The following is a 24,199-nucleotide window of genomic DNA, read 5'->3' on the forward strand; positions in this document are numbered from 1 at the left end:
AATTAATTTACTTGTTGATTCTTATTATTTTTGCATTCACCATTACAAATTATAATGTTTAATTTTATAAATAATTAAAATATTTTTTATTTGAATTAAAAAAATAATTTATTAACATTTAATAGTATTACAAATTTGTAGATTTTATTCTAGAACATATTGCCTATGAAATTTGCTCCACCAGAACTCACTAGTTTTCACGGGATTTAGAACTTGTAATCTAATTAACAATTTAATAAAATGTAATATATGAAAATATATTATTAACTTAGAACTTATTACTTTTCACAAGGATCACCAATTTTCAGAAAAACTTGTAAGCCAATTAACAAATTAATAAAGTGTTAACCGTATTCTCAAATTTTGAAACAAAAAAATCGTTAATTATATATTATTAATTTGACGAATACAATTTTCTCAAATTTTAAAACAAAAAATAAATATTTATATAGTATTAACTTGACAATTGCAGGCTTCTCAACTTCTCAAATTTTAGTCTTCTCAAATTATGAAACAAAAAGTCATTATTTCTTTAATATAACTCGAGTCTATTAAGCACTTGATCTCAAATCATGGGGAATGATGGAATTTCCATTAAGCACTAGTTTGAATTCAAATACCAACTTAGGAAGAGTTCAAAAGCATGAATATGTTAAATACTAAACACTATCATTCTTTTTTATTGGTAATTTTTTTAAGGTTAAAATATGTATTTAGTTGTTACCAAACAAAATGAGAAAGTTTATTGCTAATGTTAAATTATTTTAATTCTTACAAGTAAATAACTCGACAGTGGAAGAGGTGCACACACCACTTTAAATACTATTACGAAGTTCGTAAGATCATTTAACTGTTGGCATTGGAGTGAGCTTCACAAATGTAACGAAATTTGGACTTTACCTTCGCCATCCACCGATGCTATCATTATTAACTTATTATTATGAAAGTTTAGAATATATATGGTTATATTTAAAAATATATATTTATTTTTTAATATTATTAAAAAATATATATATTTAATTTGACATAATTGGAAGGTTTTATTATTTTTGTATTGTTATAATTAGGAGTAAAAAGATAAATGTGGAGACTTACTCATAGGTATTATTCATCAAAATTTATGAAAGTATTTATGAAAGTCTTTACTCTTAGTAGGAAAACTATTTTTCCACTTTATATATCAATTTGCAATTTTTTTATAAGTATAACTTCCACTTTAGTGATAAAGGCTACACTTCCATGCCACTTATTTATTATTGTATTGATATTTATTATGAATTGATATCTATCAACATTTATCAATCATTTATCGATCATGATATCTGACCTTCCTAGCCTTTGACGTTGTCAAAATTATAGTGCTCGGGAGGCTTCTCTCCAAGCTTTTTCAGCATAGGAATAAAATCTTAAATCAAACTAAATAATTCGTTTCTTTAGGTCTGATAGACCAAAGTTTGGTCTTAGTGGGCGTTAACCATCATCATCATCATCATTAAAATATTATTTTAATCTATATTTCATTTCCATTATTTTAAGTTTTATGTTTATATATTTTATGAATTTAAACTCCGATAATATTGTCATAGTATTTAGGGTAATTTCGTCTCCTTTATATTAATTTAATTGATCTCTGGCTAAATTAATAATAATTAATAATTAATTTATATGACAATAAACAAATCATAATTCTAATATAAAAGTTTCAGGATTTGAATTTATTTTATATTAAAAAAATAACAAAAATATGAATAATTAATAATTAACTAATGCAACCTTATAAATTAAATGACTAATTAAAATAGTTAAACACCAAAATGCTTATCTCCATCATCTCATATTGTTAAATATTGAAATGACAGGCGACACATCTTCTGATTAGTACCAAAGGGCTCTTTATAGAACTTTTATAGACTATATATAGTCATATTTAGGTATATATTTTGAACAACTTAAACAAAAAACTTGATGGGCCTCTTAAAACAGGTATGGGTTTGGGTTTCAACTAATAGGAGGGAGGGTGTCATGCCCCTACACCTGCGGTAGTCTTCCAACCGCTTGTAGCAAGGTGCGGCACCATCGAACGCGTTCTTTTCACCAATACTAACATTCGTGGACTACGCCTACTTTCACATTAACACACTTAGCTCGTGTTTCGCAACTAAGTAAAAGAAATTATCCTTTATACTTAATGAAGCCCATACTCATTCATTATCATCATGCAATTAACCAAGAACATCAATAATTGCAACAAGTATAAAGGGGAGGGGCAACTCCCCATAATGTGAGTCTGCCCGACAATTTTATTAAGAATATCAGCTTACAATACAACAGTGTGTCTTGGCCGAACCAAGTCTCATACTTAACCAAATTTTACGATAGACAGGACACCTGCCTTTTTACAATATCTTGTGCACCCTTGCACGAAGGGAGGTGCTCAGCCGAGTCACCCAAGATCCCTTAGCCAAGTCCTACACAAAAATACACCTTAGAACTCACCCCGGACATGCTTGCCAACCTTCGACCTATTCACTTTCCAAGTGTGCAATGCCTTAAGAGGTGAGCGCATGAGATATGTGCATCCCTCTTCTATTTCTACGCACTCCTTTGAACTCCACGAAGATGTGAGGAGTGAATGTTCGTTGGAATGAGCTCTCACACTCATGCTTTTATATGCTCCTTATCATGGGTTTACATGGGGGTGGCAGCCCCTTGGCCGACCCCAAAACCACTCACAACGTGCCCATAAAGTGCTCCTCTTACCGTCGGTCATGCCTCATGCATGCTTCCTTCCAAGTCGCCATATAAGCTGCCCAACACTTAGCCGCATCTTCCCAAGTGTCGTTGTTGTTTTTATTTCATCACATTTTTGTTCCAAGGTATCGTCACATTTCCGCACTCCATCGCACCGCCGTAGGTCGTGTTCGTCGTGTGCGCGCGCTCGTTCACTCGGCGCTCAACCGTGCACAACTCGGGGACCTTACATCCTCCTCCACCTGAAATCGTTGTCGTCCTCGACAACATACCATCTCGGTAGCCATCCACCAAGATCATCATCATCCACGATGTCGACCTTTCTACACAAGGCAAACATCCTTGCAACATATGTAGAGACTCTTTCTCCACTATGTCCCGGCCTAGTGACCACTTCCACCAAGCTCACCATACCAAAGTATGTATCTTCATCAGATGTTATCTCGATCCATGATTACCAACCTCTTGTCCTCATGTGAACTGCTGCCATGATACTCCAACACGATGCCCACATCAGTTGTTTCTCAAAACATCTTGTCACATCCTTGACTCATCAAGAATCTATCTCCATAATCCATGCTCAGGTCCATGGAAACTCCATCCATCTCATCTGCAACATGTTGTCCATATGTGTGTCTCCTCCATGTGAAGAGACCATCTCCTCAAACCAACTCTCGATGTGCCCCATTCAGGTCCATGAAGCCTCTTCATCATCTGCAATGTGCCATCTCTCAAGTCTCCATAGAAACAAGTATGCACTTGTATCACCTATCCATGTGTTGCCCATGATCCTTGATCAGATCAGCTCTCATGTATAGAAAGTAGTTGAGTCTCGGCTCAACCCATGCTCAAGTGTATCACCAAAGCATCATCATCATCGTAACTTCATCACTCCAAAGTGTCTCATAACGATCCTCTACATCAAGTCACTCTTCCAAGTCATGCCCATACATGTATTTTGAAAGTATGCATCCCATACTGCATCAAAGTCACCTGACCTCAGTTCCTCAATGCATCAAATCCTCTGAGTCCACCGTACATGAAGTCCCTAAAAGTCGCAACAATCTCATGTCATCATGAGCTCCATGAGTCATCTCCAACCAACATCTCCATGTAGTAGGAATGCTCCATAGCCTGCTCACAACTCCATCCAAGTCCATGGCCTTGTTGTACAAGAGTGTACAACCTCTCCATAGGCTCACAAGTAATAAGTCTCCATGTCACACTAGCAAATCCATCTGCACAACATCCTTGCCTTGGAACTCTTCCTTGGATGTCCATGACACCTCTACAAGTGCTCTCACACAATGTCCCTGCATAATACTGCCATGCTCCATGCCTCCAACCTGATGTCCATGACTATGTTGTCCATGTAGTCCAACCAAGTAGACTCATCACAACCATCGGTCATCCTCATCCAAGCTGCTATCTTCGGTTTAGTGAACTCGGTCACCCAACCACATCATCATTATATCATGAGTACCTTCCATCATAGCTCCTACACCGAAGTGTCCACCAAGACTATCTCTTGGTCTTGGCCATGAGAAGTCCACCCAAGCATCATCAGTGTGTGCCCTCCTCAATCTGTCCATGAGTCATGCCGGGCACTTAGCCAAATCTCCATATGGATAAAGCATGACCCAATCCTCCACAACAGTCATCAAGTTCCTCCCTTGTCACGGGCCATTGTACCTTCTACCATAAGGTCACAAGCAGCCCCAACATGTCCTGCAACAATCGACAATCCTTGCTTCTCCATACAAGGTTCCATCATAGTCATCCATGGTAAGATCCTCCATAGCATAGGAAAACTGGCTTTGCCCTTTCCTGCACACGGTCCATCTCCCAAATGCCCAAATGAAACACAAGTATCAATACTTACTTCGTCATCATGAGGCTCTTCCTCATTCATCCATGTCTGCAAACTGCACGATCCTGGTCCAACTTGATCATCCTCAAGTTCATCCACCATCATGGTCATGTCTACAACATCTTCAATCATCACGGCTTCCTCTTCCTTGTTAGCACAATCTGCAACTCCATCTTGCTTCATTGTCCAACCAAGTCGAAGAATCTCTCCTTCAACATTCTTTTCCAAGGCTTCAAGTTCTTTCCGGATTCAGGGCTTCTCTTCCTTCAACCTTTTCAACCTGTCCAAGGTAAGCAAGAGCTTCTTTCCACCTTCACCCAAACTTGCCATGCCTTGTTGTCCACTGTCATGAGCAACCCAGCTCATCAGCTTCAAACCTGTACTTCGTCATGAGCAACCTTTGCTCACCAACTCCGACCGAGCTCTGATACCATCTGTCACGCCCCTACACCTGCGGTAGTCTTCCAACCGCTTGTAGCAAGGTGCGGCACCACCGAACGCGTTCTTTTCACCAATACTAACATTCGTGGACTACGCCTACTTTCACATTAACATACTTAGCTTGTGTTTCGCAACTAAGTAAAAGCAATTATCCTTTATACTTAATGAAGCCCATACTCATTCATTATCATCATGCAATTAACCAAGAACATCAACAATTGCAACAAGTATAAAGGGGAGGGGCAACTCCCCGTAATGTGAGTCTGCCCGACAATTTTATTAAGAATATCAACTTACAATACAACAGTGTGTCTTGGCCGAACCAAGTCTCACACTTAACCAAATTTTACGATAGATAGGCCACCTACCTTTTTACAATATCTTGTGCACCCTTGCACGAAGGGAGGTGCTCAGCCGAGCCACCCAAGATCCCTTAGCCAAGTCCTACACAAAACTACACCTTAGAACTCACCCCGGACATGCTTGCCAACCTTCGACCTGTTCACTTTGCAAGTGTGCAACGCCTTAAGAGATGAGCGCATGAGATATGCGCATCCCTCTTCTATTTCTGCGCACTCCTTTGAACTCCACGAAGATGTGAGGAGTGAATGTTCGTTGGAATGAGCTCTCACACTCATGCTTTTATATGCTCCTTATCATGGGTTTACATGGGGGTGGCAGCCCCTTGGCCGACCCCAAAACCACTCACAACGTGCCCATAAAGTGCTCCTCTTACCGTCGGCCATGCCTCACGCATGCTTCCTTCCAAGTCGCCATATAAGCTGCCCAACACTTAGCCGCATCTTCCCAAGTGTCGTCGTTGTTTTTGTTTCGTCACATTTTTGTTCCAAGGTATCGTCACATTTACGCACTCCGTCGCACCGCCGTAGGTCGCGTTCGTCGTGTGCGCGCGCTCGTTCACTCGACGCTCAACCATGCACAACTCGGGGACCTTACAGAGGGGATCGTGATCAGACGAGGTATATATGTTATTGTTTTCTTTTTTGTATTTTAGAAGGGTAGTTTATATGGAGGGAGGGGATCGTGATCAGACGAGGTATATATGCTATTGTTTTTTTTTTTGTATTTTTGAAGGGTAGTTTATATGCTCTTTTGAATGTACAAGGGTGCATTTACAAAATGTAACTTCTAATTTAAATAATAAAAATTATGATTTTTGTTTCTATTTTAAATAATGAAAAATATAATTTTTTGAGAAAAAATGAATATAATTTTATTTTAAATTAATAATAATATTATTATCAATTATAAAAAAATTAATATATAGATTAAATAAACACATATATACATAAGTAGCATATAAGAAAATACATAAAATAGCATATAAGAAAATTCTTAATGAGGAAACTTTATTCCTATTTTACAAGAAATTCTTAATTTGTAAATAAATTTTATTATAATATTATAGATTATGCCAATTTTATTATAATATTATAGATTAATACTATTACTTATTAATAAATGGAAAAAGACTATAACTCATATAAATATGACATTTTTTAATTAAATAATTTAATTGCTAAAATAAAAATTAAAATCATATTATCTATTTAATAATAATTAATAATTAAATTGAAATACTAAAAACTTATTTCAATTCAGGAAAAAAGATAGCTTTGATTCATAAAATGAATGAATATCTTGTATTAGTAAGAAAATTGAATTACTTGTAAACTATGATACATATTCTTGAATTCAAAATAAGAAACATAATTTTGAATTTAAAATAGCAAATATATAATAAATATAGTTGTGAGATCAGTCATTACTTTTTACCCGAAAGATGCATCCATATCATATCAAATATGTAAATTTGACCGTGTAGACAATCACGGACACTCCATAGCCTTTCTCCAAGTAGCAATTCTCTATTGCACAGAGAAGTAATACATGGAGAGAAGTCCAACAATAAACCTGGTTAATATAATGCGATCAAGCGTTTGCAGATTTTCACCTCGGCTCTAGGACGCCAAATGAAGGATCGACAGCTTCAGAGTGGATATCGGATGGTGTACTAGAAGTTGTTGTACTGCCTGAGGCTTTATGAGGGGCAGGTACGCCCAGGCTATGCAGATCTATGAAAGTGGGGCTTGTGGGCGAAGGAAGATTTCTTTCTCAGAGGTCAGTATCGACACCACACGAGACATTGAAGGCCTCAACGCTGCAGCTGCTTGTGCGCACAGAAGACCAATCTTAATGACCGTAATCCCTTCCTCCCAGGAATAACTACCCTCCAATATGGGGTCCATTACTTCCAAAGCTCTCTCTGCGTTATACAGTTTCCATGTCTGGCAATTGACCAATATCAACCAAGCATATAGCTTTAGTTACCAAGGAATCACAATTATAACAACAATTTCGAAAATATCTACTTCAAAGATGAGATCCACAATGGCTATACCCGTTCGATGAGAAACTTCGTGTCTTGAGCTGAACCCTGATTCTTTCTTCCGCTTATAATCTCAAGTACCAGAACTCCAAAGCTGAATACATCCGCTTTCTCTGTTAGATGTCCGCGGTATGCGTACTCAGGTGCCATGTAACCTCTGCACAATACGATATACAATGAAATCCCCATATCTTAACCATCTCAAAATTATATGAACCATATTGAGGAGAGAATTCTTACAAAGTTCCTACAGCTTTAGTGATGACGTGGATTTTATCGTCTTCAAACAGTTTGGCTAAGCCAAAGTCTGTGATTTTGGGTTTGTGATTATTATCGAGCAAAATATTGCTTGCTTTAATATCTCTATGAATGATTCGAATTTCAGATTTGTTGACACCTAATCCTCAATGGATGGGTGAACTGGAACGTGAACAGTCATCAAGAAGATGAACTGTTCCATCTCCTTCTTGTATATAATCAATAGTTCTCTAATGAAATGATATATCAGTTTTTCTTCCGCTCATTCTGGAGTTACCCTGGCCCGACATGGTATCAGAGTGCAGGTCCCAGATTCCTTGTAACTCCTCTGCCTGAAACGTTTGCCTGGCCATAACGCCTCTGCCTGCCTAAACGTCTGTCTCTCTGCGCATTGATTACCTCTTAACGTTTGTCTGGCTCCACCTCAGACCGCCTCTGCCGTTGGCTCTATGCTCCAATGCCGACTTGCAGCTCATTGTTCTCAGGACGAAATGGTTTGGAAACACCGCCATTCATATCAACGGTATGATACAACTACTGGCATCGACATGTCTCTTAGGTAATTTCATGCCAGATTTTGAGCAACTTTTAGCTTGTTTCGGGGCTTGTCCGAGCACTCAAGAGAGACATAGCGCTGTTTTCAACTACAACATAAAGGATTTTACTTATTGTTTTGAGTAGCGCAAGTAAGCTTTGGTGCATTTTAAGAAGACTGTGTTGGGTAGTGAGAAGAAGGTTGTGGGTAATATTCGGTGATTAGATATTGCGACTATTTTATAGTTTTAATAACTTCTCAGAGTGTTATCTTTAAAACCCCAGATTTCTTCAAGACAGGACCAAGAATACTATTGTTTGGATATTTTATAGTTTTAATGACTTCTCAAGCGTTTATTTACAGTTTTAATGATTTCTCAAGCTGTCAGCTGTATAGACATTGAATATTATAGTATGCAATATCATCTATGCCACACAGATGCTTATACTTGGAGCGGAAAGGATCCAGAGGGTCGTTTTCCATGCATTCTTGAACACGAAGCTGCTTGAATAAGTTTTTTGAATGCGCTGTTTCAATAAGTTTTTGAATGCGCTATTTCAATAAGTTTTTTTGAATGCACTGCTTGAATAAGTTATTGAATGCGTTTTGGATGCTGTTTCAATAAGTTTTGGAAGTTGTTTGAATATTTTAAGGAGGATATGGTATGGTAACTGACAAATAACATCTGGCACCGTCTGTGGGAAGTCTTTGAGAGTGAACATTGTTGCGTATGGTAACAAAACTGTGTTTGGTAGTTCAAATAGTATTGCGCAGTTTATATATATCATCCACAGTGTTTATATAAGCAGTTTTCAAAGCATTCAAAGTTATATCAGTCAGAGTATTTTATATATCAAAGAATTTGTAGTGTTGCATGATAAAATGATATATTGAAGTGATCCCTTGCACATTTTTTTCAAAACATAGTAGTATTACAGTGATGAAATGCTGATGGTTTTAGCAAATATCATAAGGATTTGAAGGCTGTAACGTATGGATTTTTTATCAGCAGAAGTAATTTTTACAGAATGCATTCAATCATCTCTATGGTCGGAATAGTTCTCACTGGCAAGGAGAACTATTCTGAATGGTCTCGGATGGTAAAACACATCCTCATCTACAATGAGTTGTGGAAAGGAGTGTGTGTCGGAGAAGAAGACAAAGACCCTGTGCAGCCTACATCAGATAAAGAACTTGTCATTTGGGAAAACAAGAACAACAAAGCCTATGCATTGATCGCAACATCTATAAATGAAGAAGTAAGTCGTCATATTTCATCCTATTCCACTGCCTTTGAAGCTTTACAAAAGCTGAAAGAACTCTATGATTCACATTCTGCACTTGAAGTTGTTCAGCTCATGATTAAACTCTTCACTCTTGAACTGAAAAATAATGATCCCCTTGCTCTTGCATCTAAAATAAAGTCTATAATGCATGATATTAAATCCACTAAGGTTGAGCTGGATATCTCTCTTATTGCCTTTCTCAAAGCACTCTATCCTACCTACTCCAATTATCTTGAGTCTTTACAAGCAAATGGAAATCTTAAAGACATAACCTTTGAGTCTCTTGTGAAAGAGTTTGCTGAAAGAGAGAAAGCCTTTGGAAAGAAAACAGTCCCTGAATCTTCTGAAGAGACTGTTTGCCTTGCTCATAAAGAAAAGCATCCTGCTCAAGATTCTACAAGAGGAAGAGGAAGATACTTCAGAGGCAGGGGGGGCAGACATTCTCAAGCAGAAAAGGCAGATCTGCATTGCATTCGCTGCAAACGAAATGGATCACATGATGCTTCTACATACAAGCTACCATGGGACAAAATTGAGCAGAGAAGAAATCAGAAGAAAGGTAAAACTGATGACACAGACAAAGGTAAAGCACCTGAATCCGCTCACTATATTGAGGCACAATGTAACATTGGAGTAAATGAAGACTTGTTTAATGCTTCACTTGCTTCTTCGAAAAATGATTGGTTGCTTGATTCATGAGCAACCTGTCATATGACTCATAGGAAAGATTTTTTTGAAGATTTCACTGACAATGTTGATGGAGCAGTATACTTTACAGATCAGTAAAAAATCAAGCCATCAAGGCTTGGCACAATCAGGCTTAAACTGCTTGGTCTTCCAGACTTTCTTCTGGATCATGTTCTATATCTCCCACAGCTCAAGAGAAACTTGTTGTCCTTGGTCCACATCCGCCAGCAAGGTCACTCCATTCATATGTTTGATGGAAAGCTTGAGGTAAGAAAGGCATCTGACCACTCACTTGTCATGAGGGGAATAGAAGAAGAAAGACTTCTTAAACTGCAAGGAACCTCTGCTCATGCACAACATTTCTCATATATTTCTCATCATGAAGAAGGTACACTTCCGTCAAGTTTATTTTGGCATGCTAGATTTGGAAATTTAAACTATGACAGTCTCTGCTTATTGAAGAAAAATGGTGTTGTTGGTTTGCCTACAATTCCTAGAAAACATAAGCAATGTGATGCTTGCATTCTAGGAAAGCATAGCAAACAGTCTTTTCATGATTCACATTCAAGAGCACATAGGAAGCTTGAACTCATTCATTCAGATTTATGTGGTCCAATGCCTGTTCCTTCTGCAAATGGAAATAAATATATCATGATATTTATTGATGATTACACCAGAATGTGTTGGGTTTATTTATTGAAGAACAAATCTGATGCTTTTCAAACATTCAAGAATTTTCATAAGTGGATTGAAAATGATGCACAATCTCATATTGGGTCTATTCGCACTGATAATGGAAAAGAATATACATCAAATGAATTTTAAAACTATCTTTGCCAACATGGGATCAAACATCAAACAACTGTACCTTATAATCCCCAACAGAATGGTGTAGCAGAAAGAATGAATAGAACAATCTTGAATATGGTACGATCCATGCTTTTCTTCAAAAATGTAAAGACAATGTTTTGGGCTGATGCTGTTCTATGTGCTGCATATATAAAGAATAGATGTCCATCTAGTGCTATAAGAAACAAGACTCCTTATGAATTGTGGTATGGACATGTTCCTTCGGTAAAACATCTCAGGATTTTTGGTTCCACCTGTTATGCTTTAATACCAAAGGTACATAGAAACAAACTTGGTGCTAGAAGTCGTAAGTGTATCTTCCTAGGGTATTCAAACACCTCTAAAGCATACCGTCTCTATGATGAAGTAAATAAAAAGTTTGTTATATCTAGAGATGCCATTTTTCTTGAATCATCCAAATCTGACAGTGTTGTTGAGCGGAAACTTGATCGCTTGGATAGATTCACAAAACCGAAATCATTTCAAGAATTTGATAATCAGATTCCACATCTTGAAGGGGGGATTCCTATACTAGATCAACATGTGGAATCTTCTTCTGAAGAAGAACAATCTCCCCTGCATGACACTCCAACAACGGATGATGCTTTAAGTGATGTAATTGATAGAATTGGGAGACTTAATCTTGATTCAGTCCCAACTCAATCAACAGAGCAGCCTGGACCATCTCAGAAAGGTCCCCCAAAGTGGCTGACAAAGACACTTGAAAGTGTTCATCCTGATGAAATTGGAAAAACAGGAACCAGAAATACAAACCGACAAGATGGAGGTGATGTAGATAACTCTAATTCACCTGTTGATATGGATGTTACTTATGATTGTGAATTGAACTTGTCTACAGATTTTGAACCAACTTCCTTCAAAGAAGCTGCTTCTCATGATGAATGGAAAGAAGCGATGCAGAAGGAGTATGATGCCCTCATAAAGAATGACACTTGGAAGCTGGTTGATCCTCCATTTGGAACCAAACCAATTGGTTGCAAGTGGGTCTACAAGAACAAGTACAAAGCTGATGGCTCACTTGACAAGCACAGAGCTAGGCTTGTGGAAAAAGGTTTTGCACAGAAGGAAGGGGTCGATTATGAGGAAACTTTTGCCCCCACAGCAAAATGGGCCACCATCCGGACACTCTTTGCACTAGCTGCTCAGAATGGTTGGAAAGTCCATCAAATGGATGTAAAAACTGCATTCTTGAATGGAGATCTAAAAGAGAATGTTTTTATGTCCCAGCCTGAAGGATTTGCTGTGAAAGGACATGAACACAAAGTATGCAAACTTGTGAAGTCCTTGTATGGCCTCAAACAAGCACCACGAGCCTGGTATGAAAAACTAACTGAGCATCTTCTGAAACTCAACTTCAAACATTTTGATCTTGATGATGCAACTTTATTTGTCAAGAAAGTTGGCAAAACAGTTGTATATCTTGTGGTATATGTAGATGATGTTTTAATGACAAGGAACAATGAAAGCTATATTGCATCCATAAAGAAAGAATTAGGAAAAAGTTTTGAAATGACTGATTTGGGCTATGTTCATTACTATCTTGGCATTGAAGTAACCCAACATCCCAAATCCATATTTCTTTATCAAAAGAAATACATTGGAGATTTGTTAAACAGATTTGGCATGACAGAGTGAAATCCTCTTTCTACTCCAACGGAACAAAACTTGAATCTCACATCTATTGAAGGAAAGGAATTTGAGGATGCAACAAAGTATAGACAGCTTGTAGGAAGTCTCATCTACCTCACTACTACCAGACCAGACATTTCATTTGCTGTTGGAATCCTCTCCAGGTTTATGCAAAATCCTTGTGAGGGACATTGGTCTGCTGCAAAAAGAGTTCCAAGGTACTTGAAGGGAACTCAAGACCTTGGAATCAAGTATACACAGGTGGACGACTTCAACTTGATTGGATACTCTGATTCAGACTTCGATGGAGACAAAGAAACTGGGGTATCTACTTCAGGATATGCTATGAGTCTTGGATCAGGAGTTGTCTCCTGGAGATCACGCAAACAATCAGTACCAGCAAATTCCACAACAGAAGCAGAATATGTGGCAGTAGCTGAAGCAACGAAAGAAATTGTGTGGCTCAGGAAAATTCTTGAAGATTTGTAGGTAAAACAAATACAATCAACTCCATTCATGATTGATAACACCTCTGCAATAAAGTTGGCCAAGAACCCAAAGTTCCATGATCGTACTAAGCACATCAATACTAAATATCATCTGATCCGACATCATGTTGAGGCCAAAACAATCCATCTCCGTCATTGTTCCACAAACGAGCAAATTGCAGACATCTTCACCAAAGCGCTTGGAAGAGAAAAGCTTGAAAGATTCAAAACGATGCTTGGACTCACCAACATCCCTTCAGATTAAGGGGGGGAATGTTGACACCTAATCCTCAACGGATGGGTGAACTGGAACGTGAACAGTCATCAAGAAGATGAACTCTTCCGTCTCCTTCTTGTATATAATCAATAGTTCTCTAATGAAATGATATATCAGTTTTTCTTTCGCTCATTCTGGAGTTACCCTGGCCTGACAAGATTCCTCGTGAAGATAGGCCAGCCCACGCGCAGTTCCAACTATGATTTCATACCTCTGTCTCCAATCAAGTAAATGGCGTTTTTCTATATCTGCAAAACATACACTAAAAAGATTAGCAAGGTACAAAACAAACTCAAAACTTAACAAATCAAGATCGGTGCAGCGATTAAAGAGGGAAAAGCAACCGTATATAATATTGTCTACGCTACTGTTCCGGAGATATTCGTAAACTAGTAGCCTTCCCGAGTTTTCAACTGAGAAACCAACCAGTTTGACTAGATTACTGTGCTGAAGATGACTGATGAGATTTACTTCATTCAAAAATTCGACTTGAACCTATTTTCAGCCGTTTAACTGCAACCTCTCTGCCATCTGGTAGATCCCCCTGCCGATCAAGAAGCATCATGCCAGGTCAAAAAGTCTCACTTTTGTGCTCCATGAAGTTTACAAAAGTATCACTTTAAAGAGTTACCCAAAGCACGTTAGATCTCTTTGCTTCTGCAAATTTGCACAAGAAATCTCAGATAATTCGCACCAAATCTCACAAATCACCAAAACGAAAACTTTACAAAACCTCCAGAATATTCCTGAAAATTATAAAGTATGTGAAAGAAGATACTTGATACTCGAGGACTTTCTGTCGGCGAGGGCAACGACAACGGTGAGATAATCGAAGGATTGAAAAATGGATCAACCTCAGAACGCAAATAGCAATTCACAGATACTAATCCCGAATCGCGATCCAAGAGCTCGAGCTGAGCAACGGGAATATATCTGTGACAAGGCAAAGCGTAGACACACTTCGCAGTCTTCTGTAGACACATCTGTCCAACAGTGCGCCAAGCTGTAGATGTGCTCTGTCGAATTATAAGGCGCAACGTCTTGCTCCACAGCAAAAAGATTGGGAGCCTTCGCAGCTTTATTCAGAACCTTTTGGAGCATCGCCTTAATAGTAATTGTGAACTCTGGCTCACTGTTTTCCCTGGGATTGCACATAAGAAAGTTTTCTACGCTCTCATTAAAATTGTTGGAAAAACTATGATTCTCGTAACGTAATAAGCAGGCATCTAGTATAAGTATAATGGACGCAGAAGTTTTGTTGCATTCTCCAACAATACGAGTGTCGATACCAGTGCCGGATATAATCGCGGCTTTTGCAGTGGCTACGCACTATTTACAATCGGAGGAGTTTAAATCTCCCCTGCATTGGGCAAACCCATAAACCGTACTGTGGTTGTTTTGCCCGTCATCATGACTAGATGTATTGAATCCACTCGTAGAAACGTTCCCCACCAGTGAATCCAGAACCTGCTTTAGATTACTCTGAAAAGCGCTACCGTTTGTATATTCGCTATTCTCACAAAACCGTATAACGGGAATATTGAACGAAGCAGCAGCTGAGAGGGGCATAAGCATACACACACTTACGATAAGGAAGAGGCTGCTAATTAACTCTTTCATCTTCATCGCCATTGTCCACGCGTTCCTCTATTCTAATTAGATGAGTGGAGGTGGTTCGGCAATGGCGTTGGCATGTTCTTCAAGTTATAGCATTCGTCTTCAGTCTCGTCTTCCATGATCCCTTCAATGTCGTCAAGGAAGTTTTGCAGATATCGTCTAATTCTTTGGTGAGAAAGTCTTGTCTTTACAAATATTCTGTGGTCCAATCTAGATTGAACAAAACAAAATTATATATATTTAAAGGCGGCTACCGACACAATATAAAATTATGGTCCAATCTAGAACAAAATTATATATATTTAAACGCGGCTTTTGTAGTGGCTACACACTGTTTGCAATCGGAGGAGTTTAAATCTCCCATTGGCCAAACCCATAAACCGTACTGTGGCTGTTTTGCCCTTCATCATGACTAGATGTATTGAATCCACTGGTAGAAACGTTCCCCACCAGTGAATCCAGAACCTGGTTTAGATTACTCTGAAAAGCGCCACCGTCGGTATATTCGCTATTCTCACAATACCTTATAATGATATTATTGAACGGATCAGCAGCTGAGAGGGGCATAAGGATAGACACACTTACGATAAGGAAGAGGCTGCTAATTAACTCTTTCATCTTCATCGCCATTCTCCACGGGTTCCTCTATTCTAATTAGATGAGTGGAGGTGGTTCTGTTAGATTTTTCTACAGTTTCAACAATGATTCTTCATGCGGAATAAACTCAAAGAATCATTAAATCTTAATGCCCAGGGATACGAGTTACCTCCAGCCATTGGTGATGTTTTGATGAAGGCCACAGTCCACTTGCTTGCTTCTTCTTCAGCACTCCAGCTTCAATCCAAGCAAAAGAAAAAGAACACAATAATTCTGAAGGCACTTCCAAGCTCTGCTATCTCAGCTAGATGGTGTAAAACTGAAGGGGTTTGAGATATGAGCTTGGGGACCAAACAGATGAACATATAGCTAAGCTTCCATCAAGCTTCTCATAGCTATGTGTTAGATGTCCACAAATCAAGGCAGAGAACTCGAATCAAAGTGATGGACCACTTTAGTAGCTCCTAATTACAAAATTAGTAATTGCAGTTGCCTTTTCTTAACTTAAGGAAACTACTGCAGTTGGTTTCCATAAGTTAAGGAAAGACTGCAACTCCATAATTGTAGGCAGCAATTTGTGCAAAATTAATGGAGCTAACATTCTCCCACTTGGTCCATACTTCCAAACTTAATGTCTCAACTTAAAAACCATTGATAATCTGTATTAAGTAATAGATACATGAATCATGGCGATAAGTCCTCTAATGACGAGTATTATCTTCCATGTATTACTATGTATTTATTCTTATTATAATTTATGTGGCAACAATTTCTTAATGAATAAACCTTATGTTTATTCTTGGTCCTTCTTAAATGAATTTTCTCAAATCAACTTAAGGTGCACATAAATATGAGAAAAAACATCACAATAATTAAGAATTTCATTAAAATAACATTGTCCATACAATGAAAAACTACATAATGGAACCAAGTCCCATATTCAATACATGATCCTTGAATTTAAACGGTGGCATGCCCTTAGTCAAAGGATCAGCGATCATTAACTCAGTGCTGACGTGCTCAATGACCACTTTCTTTGCTTTAACACGTTCCCTTATAGCTAAATACTTAATGTCGATGTGTTTATTTCGACTCCCACTTTTATTGTTTTTAGCCATAAAAACAGCAGCTGAATTATCACAATATATTCTCAATGGCTTAGATATAGAATCCATAATTCTAAGCCCAGAAATGAAATTCCTAAGCCATACACCATGTAAAGTAGCCTCAAAACAGGAGACGAACTCGGCTTCCATAGTGGAAGTGGCAATCAAGGTCTGCTTGGCACTCTTCCATGATACAGCTCCACCGGCCATCATAAAAATGTATCCTGATGTTGATTTGCGTGAATCAACACATCCAGCGAAGTCAGAATCTGAGTAGCCAATTACTTCCAAGTTGTCCGTCTGTCTATACATAAGCATGTAGTCTTTGGTTCCTTGAAGGTACCTCATTACTTTCTTTGCAACTCTCTAGTGGTCTAAACCTAGATCACTCTGATATCGTCCCAACATTCCCACAACAAATGCAATTTCAGGTCTTGTGCAGACTTGAGCATACATTAGGCTTCCGACAGCAAAAGCATATGGAATGTTCTTCATTTGTTCCCTTTCAAAGTCGTTCTTCGGGCATTGGTTCAAATTGAACCTATCACCCTTCACAATGGGAGCTACACTTGGTGAACAATCCTTCATCCGGAATCTCTCTAAAATTTTATTAATATAGGTTTCCTGGGACAAACCCAAGATGCCTCGAAATCTGTCTCTATGGATCTTAATGCCAATGACATAAGATGCCTCACCCATATCCTTCATATCAAGATTTTATTTAGAGAGGAATTGTTTCACCTCACGTAGCAAACCCTTATCATTGGTTGCTAGCAAAAGGTCATCCACATATAAAACAAGAAACCAAATTTTACTCCCACTAACCTTCAGGTATATACATTGATCCATAATGTTTTCTACAAAAACAAAAGAAGAAATTACATTATGGAATTTCAAATACCATTGGCGGGATGCTTGTTTTAAACCATATAATGACTTCTTGAGCTTGCAAACCAATTGCTCACCATCACTAGAGGGGAATCCTTCAGGTTGTTTCATGTAAACCTCTTCCTCTAGATCTCCATTAATTCTATCTATGGAGATATGACCTAGTCTCCGGTGCCATAATTTAGAGGAATCTTCATCAATAACACATCTTTTAGTGCCAGTGTGAACATGCATTGAATCATATGTGACATTGTTTTGTAAATTAATGCAGTAAAGACCATTAGACAAAATACCATTCCCAACATAATCAGATTTATAGAATAGACTGAAAGATTTTTCTGAAAAGTTTAAGGAATATCCAAAAAGGTACAAGCCTTGAAACTGAGATCAAGTTTCTAGAAAAACTTGAAACATAAAAGGTCTTTTCTAACTCCAAAACAAAGCCACTACTTAAAGTTAAATAACATGTTCCTATAGCTTCCACATGCGGGCCCATCTTGTTTCCTGATAAGATGTTTTGCTCACTTCCCACTGGCTTCCTTAGGTTTTGCAAACCCTTTGTCTGCAAGCCATTTCTGAAATTTGGCGCATTCCTTCTTCATGTGTCCCTTCTTCCTACAGAAAAAACACTTGGAAACCTTCTTGATATCGGCTTGGGGAGGTACTTTACCTTTCCCTTTCCGATTGGCTTGAGATTTGCCTTTTCCATGCGTTGCCAGCATTGCACTCTCTCCCAGTTCCATCACCAGTCTCTCTTCCTCTTGAACACACATGGTCATGAGTTCATTAATTGACCATTTATCCTTATGTGTGTTGTATGAGATTTTGAAAGGTCCATATTGGTGCGGAAGGGTGTTCAGGATGTAGTGCACTAGGAAGGACTCTGATATTTCAACCTCGAGTTTCTTCAATTGAGCCACAGTGTCCCTCATCTGCATGATGTGCTCGCGCACACCTTTCACACCGGTGAGCCTTAGGGATGAGAACTTCATGATTAGGGTGCTTGCTAGTGCCTTGTTTGAAGAGACGAATTGTTCATCAATGGCCTTCAACAAGTCTCGGACCTTGTCATGCTGATCAACGGAACCTCGAATACCAGCTGAAATTTTGGTCTTAATGAACATCATGCTTAGACGATTGGATCGCTCCCATCATTCATAAAGCGTGATGTCCACTGCAGTGCTGGTATTAGTGAGTGCCGATGGTTCATCTTTCCTGATAGCATAATCTATGTCCATCCACCCTAGATGAAGGAGAATCCTCTCCTTCTAAATCTTGTAGTTATCTCCCTTAAGTTCGGGAATGTCACAACGAATTTCAGAGAAATTTGCAAGTTGTACTACTGCATCAAAATAAAGAATCACATGCTTATGTTAAAATTGAGGCTTAATAAACTTTCATGTTTTACCAATGTAAATCATGCTAAAAAGAATTGAATCAAATGACATAAAAATTGCCTGTGGGCTAAATTTTTAATTCAAACAGATTCAATAAAACTTTATGATAAAACTTATTAATTCATAACTCCTGTGGGTAGGTTATGAAATTTTATCCTAATTAATTACATAAATATAATAAAGATTCCTGTGGGATAAAATTTATTATATTCAGTGTAAATCATGCTAAAAAGAATTGAATCAAATGACATAAAAATTGCCTGTGGGCTAAATTTTTAATTCAAATAGATTCAATAAAACTTTATGATAAAACTTATTAATTCATAACTCCTGTGGGTAGGTTATGAAATTTTATCCTAATTAATTACATAAATATAATAAAGATTCCTGTGGGATAAAATTTATTATATTTAGTGTAATTAATTACAATTTAATGTCTAAATAAACTTTATGTGATCTTATCAAACAAAATATATAATTTTATTTAATTAAAGATGTTGTGGCTATTCTCTAATTAATTAAAATTATATGGATCACTAGACATTATTTTGTTGCATAAATAAAACTTAACCAGAGAGAAAAATAATGTTTACTGAAAGAAGTAAGTCAAAATGACATTTTAATAAACTCCATATAACTGTAATAATTTTCCAGCAAAATCAAAATCAAGGTTAAAGCAGTCAGCATTACCGAAAATCACTACAAATTTGATTGTTCAATTTATAAACTTAACCCGGAGATTGACTGAAGCAGCGTTGATCTACTTTGCACTTGCATAGCAAATGCAGTTCGAAGGCTAGCTGGCTTGACTTCAGGCTCCGTCCTTAAGTTTATAAAACAACAAAAATTGACCAGCAAACAAGCTATTTTGCTCACAAAATAAAATTAAAATCAAATTTACATTCCTTAGTCTAACTGTCCCATAATTTATTTAAGACTAATTCTTAAATTAATTACAAAATGGGCTCTAAACAATTTGCAAACAAAACTGCAAATTTGAAATATTCAAAACAAAAGACTAAACCATTTCAAATATTGAAATATTGAAATATTTAAGAATGCATAAACTATTTCCTTTAACATGACTCATATCAAAAAGAATAGACTTCACAAACATTTCACGTTCATATCCGAAACTTTGGTGAGAGCCTTTATGTCATGAATGTTCTTGAATGAATCAGGTCATATATTGACCTTTCCATTTACTTTAAATATACATTTATAAAATCATCTAAAGTTATATAACCAAAATATATATAACCAAAGTTATAACCGAAATATATCTAAGTTTATAAAGTTATATAAATAAAAAATATATATAACCAAAGTTATAACCAAAATATATATAACCAAAGTTATAACCGAAATATATATAACCAAAGTTATAACCAAAATATATATAACCAAAGTTATAACCGAAATATATCTAAGTTTATAAATTTATATAAATAAAAAATATATATAACCAAAATATATATAACCAAAGTTATAACAAACCATACAATATGGTATATCATCAAAAGTAATGCCATGTGTTATAAAACGACTTTTTAACAATAATCCAACATAAAAGGTCGTAATCCAACATAAAGTAATGCCATGTGTTATAACGCTAAACCTTTAACACATAATCCAATGTGTTAAAGTTTTCCTTAACTTTAACGCTAAACATTATGTTAAACATTATGCTAAACAACTCACCCGGCCCATTAATAAATAATAACACTGTAATAAATTATTTATATCTGCTATTGGAAGGTTTCCTCACATAGTATTGCACGCAGACATCGACACCAAAGAGTCGATATGAAGGAAGGGATAAGATTAAACAAAGCAGAATGTTTATCTGCTGTCAACCTTAATATGTGCAAAAAGTCTTGAATTATTAGCTGAGAGACGGTACGAAAAAATATAGTTTTCAGACATGAAAAGAAATGTACATTTCAGACATAAAATTGTTCTTTACCCGACATGAAATTACAGACCAACTCGTAAAATTCCTTACTTTCCATTGACATTGTTTGATGATGCAAAGGCCAAATATAATATAATATAACAATGGAGCAATTTGAAATTAAAAAGAAAGGAAATGGCCTCTAAGCCAGCGCTCAAAAATACAAACAATATAAGACATTTTATACAGGCGTCGTTGTCTTGCTACAGGAGCAGTAAAACCTTCCAATAGCCTTTTAAAACCTTATAAATCAATTTAAAGCGTAGCTATAAATCCCATGCCTGCTACATGGTAATATATGGCTATTGGGATATGACGCTGACTCAAGATTTCGAGGCAAGCATTATACTGAAATCAAAATAGAACTTTATGTACACAAAAGAATGGCACGAATCTGGGGTCGAGCAACAAAATGAAGCCATACAATAAAACGCAAGTCGAAAAGCAAGCAGAACTCATGCATGTCGTTCTTGCTCTCCAACGTTTTGGGCAGGACAAGGGATGTAGGACGTGGAGTTTGAGGGTTTCTAAACAGCGCAAGGCCGGAACCCTCTGAGAACGACATGCATATACTGAAAATGATTGTTATGCTTAATAGGCCATGCCCAAAAATAAGAATTCGTTTCTTGGTTAACACACAGCAAGGCAGAGGTAAAGGGGCTCTAATACCAAATGTTAGATTTTTCTACAGTTTCAACAACGATTCTTCATGCGGAATAAACTCAAAGAATCATTAAATCTTAATGCCCAGGGATACGAGTTACCTCCAGCCATTGGTGATGTTTTGATGAAGGCCACAGTCCACTTGCTTGCTTCTTCTTCAGCACTCCAGCTTCAATCCAAGCAAAAGAAAAAGAACACAATAATTCTGAAGGCACTTCCAAGCTCTGATATCTCAACTAGATGGTGTAAAACTGAAGGGGTTTGAGATATGAGCTTGGGGACCAAACAGATGAACATATAGCTAAGCTTCCATCAAGCTTCTCATAGCTATGTGTTAGATGTCCACAAATCAAGGCAGAGAACTCGAATCAAAGTGATGGACCACTTTAGTAGCTCCTAATTACAAAATTAGTAATTGCAGTTGCCTTTTCTTAACTTAAGGAAACTACTGCAGTTGGTTTCCATAAGTTAAGGAAAGACTGCAACTCCATAATTGTAGGCAACAATTTGTGCAAAATTAATGGAGCTAACAGGTTCGGCAATGGCATTGGAAAGTTCAAGTTATAGCATTTGTCTTCAGTCTCGTCTTCCATGATCCCTTCAAGGTCGGTCACAACTGGTTTTCGTCGAAATGGCTGACTCTTGAGGAAAGCCAGTCATCGCAAGGTCGTCGCATCATGCATGTGGCTTCCGTATAATTCCGATGAACGCGGCAAGAAATTAAGAGAACGAGAGGTTATTATCTGTACTATAATGACTAGACTGAACTAGCGATAGCCCAACACACTTTCACACAGCGCATTGAAACAAGAAATGATATTTTAGTCTCCACGAAGTTTGTGATCTATAATTAACAATCGACTCAAATATTACTTTCACAAGTTTCCTGCTTTGACTCGAGTTTGAGGAGTGTTGTTTATTTGACTTTTTTTCTCCCAGAGGCAAACAGCTTAATTTTATTTAATATATAAAATTATATGACTAAAAAACGTGTGATTCGTCTTAAAAAGGGGATCATATAGCTTTTTAAAAATTATTACATATATTTTCTTTCAAAATAACTAAAGTAGGCTAAACAATAGTACAAAATATCAAAAGAGACTGAAAACATTAATTGTTATATAAAATAAGTAAAAATGTACAGAGAAATAAAAAAAAATTCACAAAAATATTAATCAAGCATGCCAGCCAAGAGAAGACCGTCAAAACTTATCAACTCTATCAATTAATAGTTTATAATAAAATTCATAGAGTTAATCATTTTGTTTTTTCTTTAATCATCAAAGGGCCAAAAATCCACTAGCATGCTTTTTTAAGAAAGACCACACTTTTGAGTTTTCTAGAAACATTGAAGCACTAAAAATGAGTAAAAGTATTTTTTAGCTTTGATATTTTTCCCAAGGTAATAGTCTCACGTTGTGACATTTGTAAGTTTTTTTTACCCAATTTATAACTAGCATAGAGTCTCCAAAGACCTATAAATGATCCATTCCTTTCTCAATTGCAAATATAAGAAACAATTTTAAAGATAAGAGCTTTGGATGGTTGTTTGACCCTACTACCAAGCCCATTTTTAGAGAGAAAGAATGAGTTTCTGAAAAATGAAGTACAAATCCTCCACCGTGGTCTCCTTGTGAATACCAGTCAAATAATGCCCAAGGATGTGCTCTATCAATGACTACTGGATTGAGAATTATATTATTATTGTCCTTTTGGAGAAGGTCATAAATAGCTAAGACATGTGTCATAGAAAACTCAATAGGAATGAGACAATATTCAATGTTAACTCTATTTCTTGTAAGTCAAACTCCCCAAACTATTAAAAGGGGTAAGACTCAATGTGTTTTGTTCTCCCTCATTGAGAGCCATTGAAACCAGGCCTCCATTAACTCTTCACAGGACTAAATACACATATATCGTAGCTTTGTCATAACATATTGCCAAACACCTTTAAAATAGGGACACAACAAGAACAAATGATTGACGTATTCTTCAACAGCTCTGCATAAAGCATGCATCTGTCAGTCCCTTGAAAAAATCTCCTTGTCAAATTGTCCCAAGATGCCATTTAGTTAGAGACTAGTGAACACCACATGAAAAGCGTTGATTTTGCAAGACCGTTAATTTTCCATAAAAGTTTCCACTAGTCCTCAAGAATATCTTGCAATCAATCAGAAATAAGAAAGCTATATCTAGATTTTGTCGTATAAACCCCATGAGGATCATGGGACCAAATCAAATCATCCTCCTCTTGTACTAATTTGATATGTGATGCATGTAAACTACCAATATATCAAGTCTAGAAATGATGAAGGTGCAAGGGTATGCCTAAATGATCGGTCGAGATCCAACCCTGACTCCATAGATTAGTTTTTCTTGTATCTGCAAATTAGCTTAGGTAAACAAGGCCATTGAAATTAAGGAATTCAATCAATTGTTCTAGAAGTTAGTGACCATTAAGACTTCGAGTCCAAG

The 24,199-nt window shown here is 37.0% G+C and overlaps 1 pseudogene; it reads right to left on the reverse strand.

Annotated features, from left to right (window-relative positions):
* Window positions 1-7,158: 7,158 nt before the first annotated feature.
* Window positions 7,159-8,242, reverse strand: LOC149240640 (cold-responsive protein kinase 1 pseudogene; annotated as a pseudogene).
* Between the last annotated feature and the right edge of the window lie 15,957 nt (window positions 8,243-24,199).

Source organism: Pinus tabuliformis, chromosome 8 (genome assembly GCF_031772625.1).
Source record: "Pinus tabuliformis cultivar Carrire ecotype Pingquan chromosome 8, CPIR1, whole genome shotgun sequence".
NCBI classification, from domain to species: domain Eukaryota; kingdom Viridiplantae; phylum Streptophyta; class Pinopsida; order Pinales; family Pinaceae; genus Pinus; species Pinus tabuliformis.